The 15,132-nt window shown below is 48.7% G+C and overlaps 1 protein-coding gene across 1 annotated transcript in view; it reads left to right on the forward strand.

Annotated features, from left to right (window-relative positions):
• TOGARAM1 (TOG array regulator of axonemal microtubules 1) overlaps positions 1-15,132 on the forward strand; it is an 871,068-nt gene that overhangs the window by 756,327 nt on the left and 99,609 nt on the right. The gene's annotated exons all lie outside the window — the stretch shown is intronic.

Genomic DNA, 15,132 nt, shown 5'->3' on the forward strand with positions numbered 1-15,132 from the left:
ATCGTCTCACAGACCATCAATTCATCTCCCTTTCACTTGGACCCGCTTTCACTAATATAGAATCTAGCCCTTTCTCGAATCTTCTGGAAGAACCCGCCTACCGCTCTCACGGGATTCCTGTACCTCCTCGTACCAGGTCCACAACAGCTGCTGGCCAAGCGTTTGTTATGGCTTCGGCCCGGAGAGAGCACGTTCCTTCGATAAGAACCGGTCCGTGGATGGGGCGTGGCTAGTGCGCCGATGGTGGAGGTCGCCTGAGCGCTCGGCTCCGCGATCGAGCCGCCATTAATCCTGATTCCCGGGCGACAAGGGCTCCTCGGCCCTCAGATTGTTGAGCAAAGTGGGTGCTGAACCGGGGGGCGACATTGGAGAACCGCAGCGAGGCACGGTCGAGGTGAACGAGGACCGAACAAGTGCCCACGGACCGAGCGGCACTGAGCTCAAAATGGCGCCCGCTCCGTCTTGGCGATCCTGAGGCGGCCAGCGGACCTAGGAGAACGGTGACTCCGGCGAAGCCTTTTTTCTCTTTCCCCTTATGGCGGAACGACGCAGATGCTGGCTGCCTGAGTGACCGACGGTACTTGTGAACTTTTCAAACGGTGCCCATCGAGACTGCCGTTCGGCTGGACCCTTGGCACGCTGCGGAGCTGCGGGGAGAGGGGGGAGCTGACCCAAACCCCGTCATACTCGAGACGACATCGGCCTCCGCCGCCTCGGAACTCGAGAACGTTGGTACGCGTGCCCACTTTGTCCACGCTAGAAGGGAACCAGGCCCGGCGCAGGGAGCTGGAGGCCGAGAGAGTTGCTGAAAAGAGACCGCCTAGTCATCGGGCCTACGAGGACTAGTGATGGTGAGAGGGGGAGGCCTGTACTTTGTGACGGAGGTGTTGGTGGCTCGAGAAGATCGCAGCCCCCGATTGCACACTACGGACTGGTAGTGACCCTTCTCCCCCCTCTCCTCCCTTTTGCTTCAAGGAGGTGTGCTGCCGACCTCCGCTTGGCCCCTTGCTACAGCGGCCTGACAAAGAGACGATTCGAAGGAGCCCGCGCCACGTGGTATCTACAACGGGCACCATTGTTGCCCGATCCAACCAACCTCGACGTATCTGCAACGACCCACCAACAGCTATCATTGAACCCCTATATTCACTGCGAGCGAAATGACCCGATTGGGAGAGCACCTGATTCTATGCTCCTGGACCGCGAGCGGTCGTGACCCACCCCGCCGCCACACCGGGGTCTAGCCGGCGGGCCGCGCCGATACAGGAGCTGAGGCGAGAGCTGACGGCACTCCGATTGACGCCCCTCATCTGGGCGATCGCCAGATCCACCGCTGGAGACCGCGGCCACTATGGTGAAGCCGAAGGGCACTAAGGGTGGACCCGGAGACTTCGAGGGACCCACACCTCCAGCACCAACTGGACAAGATTCTGGCGGCGATAACCGATACGAGATCGGCACTCCAACAAGACATTGCCCAGGTCGCGACGAGCCTGGGCTTGCTCAGAGCGGACCACGGTAAGCTCTCGGACAGAGTCGAGGAGGTGGAGAGCTCGGTTGGGACCCTAGAGCCGGCGCAAAAAACATTAGCCGCCGCCATGAAGGACGCTCTGACTCGGATAGATGCTCTGGAGAGGAGGGCAGAGGACGCGGAAGGGTGCAATAGAGAAGGAACAACATCCGTGTAGTGGGCCTACCGGAAAAAATCGAAGGTGGGGACATGGTGGCCTACTTAGAGGACTGGCTCAGGACAGTGGTGGCAACCGAGGGGCTCTCCTCTTTTTACACCCTGGAACGGGCGCACAGGGTTCCGTCCAAGCCACAGCAACAAGGCCGACCTCCGCGTCCGGTGGTGGCGCGGTTGCTGCACTTCCGAGACAGGGACCTGCTTCTCAATAACGCCAGGATGAATGGACCATATCAGGTGGCAAACAGTAGAGTGAATATCTTTCTGGACTACACCTATGAGACCCAGCGTAAGCGAGCCTCCTTCTTGGCGATCAAACGTGAACTGAGAAGTGAGAGCATCCAGTATCCATTGCTGTTTCCAGCGAGGCTCCGCATCATACTAGATGGCACGACTAAATTCTTTGATATCCCTGACGAAGCGTGTAGCTGGCTGGAACTGTATAGAGCTGGCAAGGATGGCCCTGGGTCTTCTTTCTCGACTACCTCGGAGGTCGGACTACGGCGGAGGTCTAAGAGGATCCGGAATCGCCGGGGCAGACTTGGCCGACCCTCGACTGTGGAGACTACGGCGGAACGGCGAGGAGTGTTGGAGATGGTATCCAGTATATCAGGCTCTCATGGTGAACCCATAATTGAGGATTCAGAACCTGGCGGTGGTGAGGGACGCACGGACACGGAGGACTCCGAGACTGATAGTGTGAACCTCCCTGTGATCACTCCAGAGACGGCAGAGGGACTGCTTGATGGCCAGGGGTGATTTCGGGTGAGCCGGTTCCAGCGGAGGGGGGGTGGTAGGAGGGTGGGTGAGCCCTCGCGGGGACTATTGGGTAATTGGATGAGGGATGGGTTGGGGACAAGTCCTGTATTTGCCCTCATTACTTATGGCTTGATCGCAATTAGGTAGCTTGGACGTGGGGAGACCCCCTATCGGTGCTCGACCCCCATATTGCCCCTAAGGCACGCCTGCGGTGGCTACCGTCAGGATAGTTTTTGGTTTTCTGGGTACAGTTTGGATGGGAACTAGATGGCAATCTTTGGGACCTGTTCTGGGGAGGGTGGGGGGTGACACGGTTTGGGGTTGAATTGTTGTTGTTGGGGGGTGGGTACGCCATCGGTGCAGGGCAATCACTGTTTGATCTTACTTGAGCACGACTGGGAGAGACATGGAGGGACGCAATGGGACAATAGCTGAACTATCTACTGGAACGTGCGCGGGCTGCATTCCATGTCCAGGCGCCACAAGATAAACGCTTAGCTAGTGCGTAGAGGAGTACAGATTGCGCTTTTGCAGGAAACACACCTTACGAAAGCGGAGGGACTAGCCTTGCAGCGCAGGTGGAAGGGACAGGTATACAACACCACATACTCGGCTTATGCTAGGGGTGCGCTAATTTTGGTACAGGCTGGGGTCCCCCTGCAGGTGACGAAACACACTGTGGATCCGGAAGGGAGGTTTGTGGCCATAACGGGTAAATTGGGGGGAAAAGATTTGAACATCTGCAGCATTTACGCGCCCAACGTGGACCAGCTGGCCTTCTTCGCGGCGCTGTCGGGCTCCCTGGCCCACTATCTAACAGGGCCACTCTTGATCGGAGGGGACTTCAACTCGGTGGTGGACATAGATCTTGATAGATCTCACCCTCCCCTGGCGGACTCACCAACCTGCCGGGTAGCCAGGGGTAGACTGGAATGGCAGACTAAATGGGGACTGACGTATATCTGGCGAGCCCAACACCCGCATACCTGGGACTACTCCCACTTCTCCGGCATGCATGAACTGCATGTGTGGCTGGATGGGTTCTTGGGATCGGCGGAATTAGTGTCCTCGGCTGCGAGATCTGAGTATTTAGCGAGGACTATCTCCGACCACAACCCTCTTCTGGCCGACTTCAGATGGTTCCCGGGTACCCCCTGTGTCCCAACTTGGAGGTTGCGCCCCGAGATGCTGGAGGATCTAGTGTTTCGGAGTGAACTGGAAGACAGAATCACCGTCTACTTTGCGGAGAATGAGGGTACGACTGGTGCAAGGGCCAAGGAGTGGGACGCCTTTAAGGTGGTAGTGAGGGGCTATTGCATTACAAAGAAAGTGGGATGCGACGAGTCCTTTTAGAGGACCTCGGTAAGGCTGATCGGAAGCTTCGCGAGCTGGAGCTCCTCCGGCCCGGCCGCCCGGAGCTTCAACAACAGACAAAAGCGGCGAAGGAAGCTGTGGCTGTTGAAGTTGAAAGACAACGCAGTTTTGACTATAAAACTTACTGACCAGATCACTAGCAGAGGGTGACAAATCGGGGGCGCTCCTAGCTTGGCTAGCTAACCCTACGAGACGCACCTCGGTTGCTATGCGGGACGCTGAGGGAGTGGAAGTTTATACCCAGCCCGAAACCTTAGTTGTTTTATGAACTACTACGGAGAGCTATACCAGAGTAGGATGATAGCGGACACTACCCCCATTGATAACTTCTTACGGGATTTGCCTCTCCCCACTCTGGAGCCCGAACAGGCGAAGGAATTAGGGAGAGACGTGGAGCTAGGGGAGATCCGCAGTGCCATAAAACGTATGGCACGCAACAAAACTCCGGGTCTAGACGGACTTCCTGTGGAGTTCTATTCCACCTATGTTGACCTCCTGGCCCCGCGGCTTTTGATAATCTACAAGGAGGCGAAGTGCCTGGGGCGCCTCCCGGGCTCAATGCGCGAGGACCTCGTGGTCCCCCTGCTCAAGCCCGATAGGGAGAGTAGCGACCCGGCGTCTTATAGGCCGCTTTCGATGCTCAAGGTAGATTTTAAAATATTAAGCAGCATCCTAGCGTCGAGATTGCTGGGGCATATGAGCTCCCTGGTACATAAGGACCAGGCGGGGTTCATCCCCAAGTGAAACACTACAATGAACATCCGTCGCCTGATCCGCCTGTTGGAGGGGGACCACGACGAGGCTCCCCAACCTATGATCCTCTCGATTGACTTGGAGAAGGCTTTCGATAGTTTAGAGTGGGAGTACCTCCATAGAGTGCTTAGTTGTTTTGGGGTGGGGGAAGGATTCTTACGTTGGACTGCAGTGCTCTATGCCTCTGCGATGGCTAGGGTTAGATCAGGCCCGCTGATCTCCCAACAATACCCGGTAGAGCGAGGTACAAGGCAGGGCTGCTCATTATCCCCGCTGCTTTTCGCGCTGGCAGTGGAACCCCTGGCGTTGTCAGTTCTCACCGGGGCCCACTATGGAGGACTGCGGACCTTGTTGGGGCGGCAGTTTATTTCCCTGTATGCTGACGACCTGTTGCTTTTCCTGGAGGATGCTGGGGGGGCCTTGGCTGGTGCCGACGCAGTACTTACTTCTTTCGGTGAAATATCGGGCCTCAGGGTGAACTGGTCGAAAACTTGCTTGTTCCCGGTTCGCAAGGGGGAACCTCAGCCCGACACACCTAGGGCGATCAGATGGGCACCCAGCTGCCTCAAATATCTGGGGGTTTATATCCACCATTGCCCTGCTGACGTTCTGGAGGGCAACATATCCCGATGCGTTCGGGCACTAAAGGGTAGCATGTCCTTTTGGGCTACCCTGCCGTTATCGGTGGCAGGACGTATAGCGCTACTAAAGATGGTGGCGCTTCCCCCGGCTACTCTATTACTTCAGGACGCTTCCGATCTGGAACCCACCAGCCGTATTCCGGAACCTGAGATCACTAATCGTGGCTTTCCTTTGGGGATCGGGCCGCCGCAGAGTTGCACTTAAGACCTTGATGAGACCTAAAGCGGAGGGGAGGGCTAGCTGTTCCCGATTTTGAAACATACTACTTAGCTGCCCAACTGCAGACCTACACCCAGGAGGTGGCACGGGAGTTTCGGGGTCCAGAGGAGGAGCGGGGGCTGGGCATACCCAGACACGTTCTTTCCTATATTGCACTGCAGCAGAGGCTGGCTATGAGGGACCTCATGCAAGAGGAACGAACTATCAGATTGTGCTGGAACCGCGTACAACGCAAGTCGGTAATGAAACACCCCTACGCCCCCGAAATCCCATTGGGAATGCTCACAGCGTTACCACATGGTGGAGATTGGTCGCAATTACAAGTTTGGGAGGACGCGGGCATACAAGTTATCGGCGACCTATACGAGGATGGAGTGCTGCTGCCCTTCCAGGCAATCTTAGACCGCTTTGACGTCCCCCGGTGCGATTTCCTGCTACACGCGGCGGTCACGAGGGCACTCCAGGCGCACTGGCAGAATGGTCTTGAAGAACCACAGAAGTCTATGGCATGTCAGTATGTTATGATGGCGGCGGGAACAGTTAAAGCTGTAACGTGCTTATACTCCAGGATGGTTAACGAGCGGTTGCCTCCATTGGAGACACTCGAGGCCAAATGGGAGGCAGACATAGGGAGGGACATCCCGGAGACCACGTGGGCCCAGCTGATGCGCCGAGCTTGGAAGAGCACGCGCAACACTCGGTTCCAATTGGTCCACTTTTATATATTACACTGAGCATACCTGACCCCGGTGAAGATACAAAAGTACTTCGCCTCTGACACTGCGGCCTGCCCTAGGTGCCGGACGATTGGAGCTGACCTAACCCGCATGTTATGGTCCTGCCCCGCTTTGTCCTCCTACTGGACATTGATAGGGGACACCCTAAATAAGGTTACAGAGCGGACCCTACAATTCGACATTGCAGTAGGGATCTTACATTGGTTCCCACATACCCCCAAAAACAAAGTTACCAGCAAATTTATTGACATGGGACTGCTCTTGGCGAAACGGGAAATAACACGACACTGGAAGGCACGAGTTGGTCCAACGGGCACCAAATGGTGCAACGAGTTTTTAAATGGGCTGAGGGAGAGAGCACCCTGAGATATCAACTAGCGAGGCGGCAGCAGAATGAGAGGGCGTTGGAATTAGCGCAAGCATGGGAAGCATTGGTGCAGGCCTTACGCGACCACAGTACACCTAGCGACACTGATAGTGATGCCAATGAGCAGCCTGCGTCCCCGTAATGCAACAGGTTCACTGCATTTCCTCCAGACTGCGAAAAGTCTCTTGCCAAATGCTCTCTGATAATCTAACTATACACCAATGGCGTGGGGGGGAGGAGGGAGGTGGATAGAGGGAGGAGGGAGCACTACAAGCTTCCTAATAAACTTTTGGAATTTTGAACCTGTTGCTTGGACACTAGACCTCTGGGTGAGTTTCGTTGATTTGGAGGGGGAGAAGGGGTTCTTTCTTTTAGAAAAGCAAATGTGAAATTTTATATTATAACTGGTCGTATTTGGATGACCGCAAGACCCACGCTCATCGTTTAATTACGAATTGCCGCCCGACCCCCGGGTTGTGGGCTGAATGGCCGTGTAACAGTACTACCTCACCATCGGTGTTACCATCACCGATTGCCTTATCGTTGACCAATGTACAACTGTAACTCTTATCTGCAATAAAAATATATTTAAAAAAAAAAAAAAAGAACCGGTCCGTGCTGGTTCACTGCTAGCGAATAACACATTAAAAGTAAATATCGCCTCTCACCTAAAGAGGCTCAGCAAGATGGTGTCAGAAAAGAACATCACTTCTCTCGAGCACAGGCCCTTGGGCCCGAAAAGGAGCAAAAACAGTATATAAGACAGCATAAGATTGTCATAGTCTATTGGACAAACCCTGCAAATAGGTGGAATAAAAGTCGAAACTACATCATATACTGAGATGGTGGTGGACAATGGTCATAACCAATTCAATCAGTACCGGGACCTCAGTCATTACATTCCACCCTTGACCAATGTACAACACCATCTAAAGTATAAGAGAATCAGGTTGGACGTAAATCAATAGTAGAATAATAGGAAGCATAAATAACAGATCTAGTCATAACACATGGACGGAACATAACTAAAAGAGATGGAATACATTGAATAAAATAACAATAAGGAAACAAATTTCTAGAAATAAACCACCCAATATTGGACGAAGTAAATGCAAATTCGGTAACCACCCAAAAAGCCAATCACCCTAACCCTTTTTGTCGTATTTCTCAGGACAAATCATGTAATACATTAATATGGTGCTGGATGGACTTAGAAGGGTCAGAAAGATTAAAGCAGCAAAGCCCTTCAAAGTCAGAACATCCATGATCATGCTTCAAAAGTAAATAATCAATAGCAGCTCTATTTTGCAAAATAGCATGACGCTCACCCTGCGCATCTAAAAGAAATTCAGCTAAAACAGTTGAAGTATAGTTGAGAGACTTGAAATCAGGCAGGCTAACTTGCTAATAGCTCGGGGATTGTAAATCGATAGTCCAGGGATACCTACTAGGGAGGCAGCTAAACTAATATATTCAGTTCTGAACAGGAGATGTAGGTCAGAGTCACATGTTTCAGTCAATGGGGGTGCTTCACGTACAGTCCGAGAATGCATGGGAGGGGTCGAAGAAAATATTGGTGCACTCAATCGGGATAAAGCACATGGGCCATCAGAAATATTTGCAGGAATATAGGATCTTGATATGTTACCACATGAAAGAAGCCATCCAGGGGGCAGTAACACATTATAATAATGACTGGGGGCCAAAATAATACGTTTACACTTCATAGAATTACGGACTGAAAAACACATATCAGGGGCACGACTGAAACATAATCTTTTTATATGTCGGGTAAAAGTCGAAACGTTCTCCATTTTGGTCTGCACACATTTTCCAATAAGTTTGGGATCACAAGTAAAGTTATAACAAGTATATCCTTCAGAAAAATTAATAATGGAGATAGCAAAGGTGAACGGGGAGTCCGGTTCAGTTAGTACTTGGCACGAAGCGCAATAATCATATGTGTTAAAGTCACTGGAAATGAAGTCAGGATTAGTCTCGGTGATGTTGAAAAATGCAATAGAACAGCTGTCTGAGTAGGGACCGATACAAAGCAGGTTGACAGGAGGTCAGAGACGGACCTCATTGGTGACATACAGAGAGCAGAAGAATTTGTTAGTCTACGTGCCAGAGATGCCCAAATGTTGACATTAGTATCCATTAGCTGACATGGTGCTGCATCCTCGGACGGTCAGTTCAGTTGGAATTTCCACAGCTCTCCCAGGTCTCCGATGTACCAGGCTGACCGGAGTCCAACGACGACACATCCTGCAGCAGCAGTCCATACAATGATCTACAAAGAAAAGGAGTCAGAAACAGGCATTACTCATTCTCGAAGGTAACATTTATCAGCTGGGACAAAGTCCCATTTTTCCTGTCTAGGTCTGATCACTAAAATGGTATTGTCTTTACCAACGGCTATAATTCCGGCCTGTTCAGGGGGTTGATTGGGCGATTGCACCCACACTCTGGCTCCTGGATTGTTATCCGTTGAGCCAAAACCTCCTTCTCCACGTACAGTTAACTGCGTTGGGGCAGTCCCTTTTTGCAACACTCCACTGAAAACCGGCATTATGACCAATTGGGCAATACAATCTGCAATCCGAATAGGCAAATCTGAGTCACCACTATTCAGGAGTATAATCTCTCCTTGGTAATCATGATCAATGATAACTCTTAAGACCTGGATACCCTTCAGGGCCAAACCAGAACGGGGGGCAATCCATCCGAAATGCCCGGATGGCATTTGAATACCCAGTCCGGTCTCAATGAGAACAATATCGTGGCATTTCAGTAAAACAGGTTTCAAAGCATATAAGTCAAGTCCAGCAGATCAAGGTGTAGCTCTATGAGGGGCCAAAGCACCAGGAGTGATTTCCCAATACATAACAGTACTTTCAGCTGTGTGAGATTGAACATTTACAGGGGGTGACAACATTCTCATCAAGGGGGTTTCAGAATTGAAAAGAGGACGATTATTCAGAATCAACAAAGCATCATTCAGATGGTCTCTCCAATTACACAAAGAGCCATCAGACAGTTTGCGCAACTGATCCTTCAGCAATCCATCCATCCGCTCAATTAGACCTGCAGCTTGTGGGTAATAGGGTCCATGAAATATCCATTCAATGTTATGCTGGGCACAATATTCTTGCATCAATCTACCTTTAAAATGTGATCCGTTGTCCGATTGGACCTGTAATGGTGTACCGTAGTACAATGTAAGCAAATCCAAAGTTTTAATCGTATTCAATTGGGTAGCACGTTTATAAGGGGCAGCAAGTCAATAAACAGAAAAGGAATCCACTACATTGCATATATATTGACAATTCTTACTCATGGGCAAAGGACCTACATAATCTATTTGCCAAATCTGTGCGGGTGACTTACCTCAGTGTAACTGACCTCTCACTATTTGGGGAACTTCTCGTTGCCGAGAATGCTGACAAATGGGACATTGCAAAATGACAGTTTTGATAACATCTAATGGAATGCATATTCCTCTATCTGCAGCCCACCTGCTAGTAATTTTCTCTCCAAAGTGTCCTGCTTTTTGATGTGCCCCCCTCGCCAGATCCATGATATTGGAATCTTGCATATCCACCTCCGCCTCAGAGATTTTAGACTTTTCATCTGCAATAACGTTAAAAAGTCTATCAATTGAATCTATGGAAGTGTGAGCATCAACATGAAAGACTGTAACAGTACTTTGGGATAACAGACTCCAAATATCTTTACACAATTCTTTCCCCCACAACTCGTTCGAGTTAATTTTCCAATCATGATGATACCATGTAGGGAGCCATACTGCCAAACCATTTGCAAGACAAATACCTGGCAGTTCTTGTTTCAAAGCTTGATAAACAGCATACAATTCTGCAAATTGACTACTCTTTCATTCACCAGTGGTACTCAACAACTTCTTTGTGACAGGGTTGTACGAGACTGCTTTCCAATGCCTCTTTGCTCCTATGCACCTTGCCGAACCATCCGTAAACCATACATGCATTCTATCCTCCACGGAAAGATCATTAAATGGCTTACTCCACCGTACAGGAGATTCCCGTACTACAGGTACGAAGCAATCACTTTCTGTCTCTTCGATTGGCGACTGCGCCACCTGCTCATGCAACATCGCAGGTTCCCTAGGACCCACACGAGCCCTGTCCTGTATGTACCACTTCCACTTGATGATACTATCTTCTTGTGTGTGTCCAATTCTATGAGTTTTAGGGGAGCTTACCACCCACTGCATGATAGGAATATCAGGTCTTAAAGCTACATTGTGCCCTAGTGTTACCTGTTTTGTATCCACCAAAGCCCAATAACATGCAAGTAGCTGTTTCTCAGAGGGTGTATAACGCTCACCAATTTCTTGGTCCAAAAACTTAAAGATACTTTCTTTCTGCCTTGTTTTTGCCACAAACTCGAATTTGCATAAGAACCTTGCACAGTCACATTCAAATCGACTGCGCCATCACGCACTGGCCACAAATCTAAAGCATATTGGATCGCCTCTTTTGCCAGCTCAAACACGGTCTACTGCGCCTCACCCCACTCAAACGCATATTTTTTACGTGTAACCTTGTACAAGGGGGCCAAAATCTGACTCAAATGGGGAACATGTTGTCTCCAGAATCCAAACAAACCATTAAATGTCTGAGTTTCTTTCTTATTCCATGGTACAGCAAACTCTTTAATTTTCTGCTTCACTTGTGGAATCACTTCTCGATTTCCCTCATGCCATTGTATACCTAGGAATTTTACACTCTGCGAAGGACCTTGCAATTTGTCAGGATTAATTTCCCATCCTCTACTCTGCAAATGAGTCACAACCTGATTTAGCTGACATTGGACCTGTTCCTGTGTTTCACCTTGAATCATAATATCATGAATATAATGACAAATCTGTACCCCTGAGCTCAAAGGTACTTCATCTAGATGCTCCGCCACCAGCCGGTGACAGATCGTTGGACTATGTAAATAGCCCTGAGGCAAACTTCGAAATGTCATTTGTCTACCATTCCACGTAAAACTGAATTGTTCCTGACATTCGGGGGCAATGGGAATGGAAAAGAAAGCATTAGCAATGTCAATAGTTGCATACCATGTTCCTGGGTGTCTTTGAACTTTTTCTATTAAAGTAATTATGTCTGGCACAGCAACAGTCAAAGAAGGTGTATGCTTGTTCAATTCGCGACAATTAACTGTCATGCGCCAAGAATTATCAGTTTTGCCCACAGGCCACACGGGATTGTTAAAAGCAGAAGTAATCGGAATTACAACCCCGGCATCCATCAGATCTTGGATGGTAGCACTGATTTCGATACTGTTTCATTGAAATAACTTTGGTCGTTTGGGGCAATTTCACAGTAGGAATTTTTAAACGTCCTACTCTCACAGGTTTAGTTGAAATATAATTCTGTAAACCAAACTGATAATAACCATCACTCAAATGTAAGGTCATTACTTTCAAAATGTCAATACCAATTATGTATTCAGAAAGGGGCATCACTAACACACTATATTCTCGTTTTGGTATTTTCCCTTTTCTCAACTGGAGATTCGTTTGCACTGCTGGGGTCTCTTTACCACCCAATCCGGTGATAGTAAAATACTGTCCTCTAAACTTCTTGGGATTCCCATATATCAAAGTGGACTCCGCTCCTGTATCTACCAATGCCCGGGCCCGTTGCACATTACGATGCCTCCAAAAAATTTCTATGTCTACATATGGTCTGTAATCTTTTCGAGCCCAATTTTGTACCGGAGCTTGACCTATTTCCTAGTCAGCTTTGCCTTTATCAGACACCCAAGAAAGATCGGGATAAAGACTCTCATATCGTTTGGGTAAAATCTCTTGCTCGTACACTCTTCCCTCATAAAATGGGTTCTTTCCGCTTCAATAGGATTGCGACCTATGATCGGGATGTTTTTCCCGTTCGTCTCTCACTCTCCACTCCGGAGATTTACCTCTTTCGTCTGTCTTTGTGTTCAATATTTTCCTTTCTCTCTCTCGCTCTATCGCGAAATGTTCTAAACTTGGATGATGCTTCTCTCTCTCGTCTATCTTGATAATCCCAGAATTCATCTTGTCTTCCTCTATGGCGGCTTTCGTCACCAGTTCCATCTGAATCTCTTCGGTCATTATCTTTTTTGTTAACTCTCCTACTCCCTTCCTTCCTGTCTAGACCTCGCTTTCGAAACATATCCCATAACTTAGCAGTAGCCAATCCATCAATCTCAGTCACACTCACCCCATCCTTAAGTAGGGCAAGAAACATGTCTCGCCTACTCAGTCGATTATTGTCTGTACGAACTTCGGGTCTAGATGGTCTTTCTGCCTTCATCCATTCTCCTAGCTCGCCTAACTCGCGAACCGCTTCAATCACCTCAGCCAATGTATTTCCCGTTTTATTAATTAACAATGTCATCATCACCTGCTTATAAGCAGGGGGAGCAGTACCAATGATCTTGTTTCTCACAGAAGTATTAAGCACTCCCTCCATTAATCTGTGCGCAACATCTAAGAAAATAGAGGTTTTCATCGCCTCCTCTTTCAATCTCTGTGTTGCGTCTCTCAGCGTATACCATGGTTTCTCATTTACCGGCCAGTCTGATTCAGTTGGATATTTATGAATACAGCCAGCCACAGCCAGTTGCTCGTGCAGAACTTCACTGCATAGCCACGGTCTAACATTATGCCTTCAGCACCCACATCAAAAATTCCAACCATCCAAGTAAGTAAACTCTCACCAGATTTCTGCCTAAACCTGTCTAAAATGTCATTGATGTCTTGTTACGTAAAGTCCTCTATGCTATCAAGAGGTATCCCTTGAGGATGGTTAGGACCACCCTTCGATTTTCTTTGATGAATCGGTTGTGCCTGCACTTCCCTGCGCACTTCTGTTTTGACTTCCCTTTGAACTTTAACAGGCTCTCTGTTATTTTCCTCCTCACCTGATTCTGAAAACTCAGAAGAGTCCCAAATATTGCCATCCCACTATTCAGGATCCCAATCAAGTCCTGCCTTTGCAATAGCTAGACTTACCTTCCTGGTGTTAACTCTGCCTCCTCTATGTCTGTACTTGTATTTAGCGATACGCACTGCAGCTTTTTCTGCCACACTCTAGTAAGTTTCCAACTTATCCGAGAGCAATTTGTTCTGACATCTCAACAGCGTATTCACATTTTTCACTTCTACATACTGCTCTTCAAATTCTTTACTTTCACGTTGTATTTTTACATATTTTTCATGCACTAATCTATAAGCATTTAACAAAATCCATCCTCTTCGTCCTAATATAGGAAGCTCCTCTCCCCTCACTACCGGCACTTTCTGTAAGCATGATACTACCTGAGCCGGTTCAGCCTCGAGCAAACACGAGTTCCAGTTTTCACTCAAACCCGTCGAATTAGCCCAGTCATGAGCCAATACTCCATATGGAGTCGATTCCCATCCAGGAATCTCTACAGGTAATTGAAATTTAGTCTTTATTTTCCTAGAAAACATAATGTATCCTTTCTTTAAAATTCACTCAACCTCAATTCCGCAATTGTCACGATACCAAGATGTTATCGATTTTCCCTGCACACTTTCCACCCGATGATCCTGTGAGTCACGACGCCAAAATGTAATGACTGATTTTTCCGCTTCTTCGGGTGTTTCAGCTAGTTGTACAGGCAGTCATTACACATCCGAGTCCCTTCCCAGATTGCCTGAGAACACCTCACTTCAGAATACTTACCTGAGAAAGGAATAAAACTAACTACTAAAGATGAAATAAGTCATAGCTCCGAGGGTATGTATAGCAACGTTTTCCGTTGAATCAGCAACGTCTCCCGACGTACAACGCGTACCTACGCGATCAACGCACCCTGGTGCAAAATCAGCAACGTCTCCCGACGAACAACACGCATCTACGCGAGCAACGCACCCCGGTGCGAAATCAGCAACGTCTCCTGACGAACAACGCGCATCTGCACGAGCAACACCTTCCGGTGAAAAATCAGTACATCCCTCATGCGCTGTGTTGGGTTAATCTACTAATATTTCTGGTATTCCTGCTTAGGAGCCGATTTCCCTCCCTTATCGACAACTACTCTTTAGAGGAGAAATAGCCCATCCCTCTGTAAACACTTGGTAAAAAAGGGGCCCGACCTTCCTTTACAAAGAATAAAAGCCAAATACACATTCCAAGGGTCTTTATTACATGATATTAGTGGGGGCAAGAAAGAAATAATAACTAAATATCAACACATGCATACACATAGAACCTGAAAATGAAAGGCAAAATTAGATAAAGTTAGATGTACATGGAACATCTCACCATATAACTAGGCATCTGTAGCTTGAAGAAGGGTCCAACTCTCCCTCTGTCTCTCTCTGGTTAAGCCAATACTCTCTGCTCCACAAACACGACTGCACGTCTGCACCATGAAGTTTCACCAGACCATCAAAGCCGCCAGACCATCGTCTCACAGACCATCAATTCCTCTCCCTTTCCTTGGACCCGATTTCACTAATATAGAATCTAGCCCTTTCTCAAATCTTCTGGAAGAACCCGCCTACCGCTCTCACGTGATTCCTGTAC

The sequence above is a fragment of the Lissotriton vulgaris genome, chromosome 9, assembly GCF_964263255.1.
Source record: "Lissotriton vulgaris chromosome 9, aLisVul1.2, whole genome shotgun sequence".
Classification (NCBI taxonomy): Eukaryota; Metazoa; Chordata; class Amphibia; order Caudata; family Salamandridae; genus Lissotriton; species Lissotriton vulgaris.